The sequence below is a fragment of the Arachis ipaensis genome, chromosome B9 (genome assembly GCF_059453495.1).
Source record: "Arachis ipaensis isolate K30076 ecotype BB chromosome B9, ASM5945349v1, whole genome shotgun sequence".
NCBI lineage: Eukaryota > Viridiplantae > Streptophyta > Magnoliopsida > Fabales > Fabaceae > Arachis > Arachis ipaensis.
The window spans coordinates 103,475,288-103,477,779 of NC_142444.1; the positions used below are offsets into that span (position 1 = coordinate 103,475,288).

Sequence of the window (2,492 nt, forward strand, 5' to 3'; positions counted from 1 at the left end):
CCATTGGAGCAAACAATTTTGAGCTGAAACCTCAATTAGTTTCTCTGATGCAGCAGAACTGCAAGTTTCATGGACTTCCATCTGAAGATCCTTTTCAGTTCTTAACTGAATTTTTGCAGATTTGTGATACTGTTAAGACTAATGGAGTAGATCCTGAAGTCTACAGGCTCATGCTTTTCCCTTTTGCTGTAAGAGACAGAGCTAGAATATGGTTGAACTCTCAACCTAAGGATAGCCTGAACTCTTGGGATAAGCTGGTCAAGGCTTTCTTAGCCAAGTTCTTTCCTTCTCAAAAGCTGAGTAAGCTTAGAGTGGATGTTCAAACCTTCAGACAGAAAGAAGGTGAATCCCTCTATGAAGCTTGGGAGAGATATAAGCAACTGACCAAAATGTGTCCTTCTGACATGCTTTCATAATGGACCATCCTGGATATATTCTATGATGGTCTGTCTGAATTAGCTAAAATGTCATTAGATACTTCTGCAGGTGGATCCATTCACCTAAAGAAAATGCCTGCAGAAGCTCAAGAACTCATTGACATGGTTGGTAATAACCAGTTCATGTACACTTCTGAGAGGAACCCTGTGAGTAATGGGACGCCTCAGAAGAAGGGAGTTCTTGAAATTGATACTCTGAATGCCATATTGGCTCAGAACAAAATATTGACTTAGCAAGTCAATATGATTTCTCAGAGTCTGAATGGAATGCAAGCTGCATCCAACAATACTCAAGAGGCAGTTTCTGAAGAAGAAGCTTATGATCCTGAGAACCCTGCAATAGCAGAGGTGAATTACATGGGTGAACCATACGTAAACACCTATAATCCCTCATGGAGAAATCACCCAAATCTCTCATGGAAGGATCAACAAAAGCCTCAACAAGGCTTTAATAATGGTGGAAGAAACAGGTTTAGCAATAGCTAGCCTTTTCCATCATCCACTCAGCAACAGAAAGAGAACTCTGAACAAAATACCTCTAATTTAGAAAACTTAGTCTCTGATCTATCTAAGGCCACTGTAAGTTTCATGAATGAAACAAGGTCCTCCATTAGAAATTTGGAGGCACAAGTGGGCCAGCTGAGTAAAAGGATCACTGAAATCCCTCCCAGTACTCTCCCAAGAAATACAGAAGAAAATCCAAAAGGAGAGTGCAAGGCCATTGATATAACCATCATGGCCGAATCCAAAGAGGAAGGGGAGGACGTGAATCCCAAGGAGGAAGACCTCCTGGGACATCCAGTGATCAATAAGGAATTTCCCTCTGAGGAACCAAAGGAATCTGAGACTCAACTAGAGACCATAGAGATTCCATTAAACCTCCTTATGCCATTCATGAGCTCTGATGAGTATTCCTCTTCTGAAGAGAATGAGGATGTTACTGAGGAGCAAGTTACCAAGTACCTTGGTGCAATCATGAAGCTGAATGCCAAATTATTTGGTACTGAAACTTGGGAAGATGAACCTCCCTTGTTCACCAATGAACTAAGTGATCTGGATCAACTGACATTGCCTCAAAAGAAACAGGATCCTGGAAAGTTCCTAATACCTTGTACCATAGGCACCATGATCTTTGAAAAGGCTCTTTGTGACCTTGGTTCAGGGATAAACCACATGCCCCTCTCTGTAATAGAGAAACTGGGAATCTTTGGGGTGCAAGCTGCTAAAATCTCATTAGAGATGGCAGACAATTCAAGAAAACAGGCTTATAGACAAGTAGAGGACGTGTTAGTAAAGGTTGAAGGCCTTTATATCCCTGCTGATTTCATAGTCCTAGATACTGGGAAGGATGAGGATGAATCCATCATCCTTGGAAGACCCTTCCTAGCCACAACAAGAGCTGTGATTGATGTTGACAAAGGCGAATTAGTCATTCAATTGAATGAGGACTCCCTTGAGTTTAAAACTCAAGGACATCCTTCTGTAAACATGGAAAAGAGGCACAGTAAGCTTCTCTCAAAACAGAGTCAACCAGAGCCCCCACAGTCAAACTCTAAGTTTGGTGTTGGGAGGTCACAACCAAACTCTAAGTTTGGTGTTGAACTCCCATATCCAAACTCTAAGTTTGGTGTTGGGGAGTCTCAACAATGCTCTGAACATCTGTGAGGCTCCATGAGAGCCCATTGTCAAGCTATTGACATTAAAAAAGCGCTTGTTGGGAGGCAACCCAATTTTTATTTAATTTTATTGTTATTTTATATTTTATTAGGTTCATGATCATGTGGAGTCACAAAATAAATATAAAAATTGAAAACGAAATCAAAAATAGCAGAAGAAAAATCACACCCTGGAGGAGGATCTTACTGGCGTTTAAACGCCAGTAAGGAGCATCTGTCTTGTGTTCAACGCCAGAACAGAGCATGTTTCCGGCGTTGATCGCCAGAAACAAGCAGCATCCTGGCGTTCAGACGCCAGAAATGCACAGTGAAGAAGAGCTGGCGCTGAACGCCAGAAACAAGCATCTGGCTGGCGTTCAACGCCAGAAATATGCTGCAA

General features: G+C 41.8%; 1 non-coding gene across 1 annotated transcript; it reads right to left on the bottom strand.

The window, feature by feature from the left end:
- Positions 1-302: 302 nt before the first annotated feature.
- Positions 303-410, bottom strand: LOC148545717 (small nucleolar RNA R71). Its single transcript, XR_015901308.1, has one exon. It is a non-coding gene; the product is annotated as a small nucleolar RNA R71 (small nucleolar RNA).
- Positions 411-2,492: the final 2,082 nt, after the last annotated feature.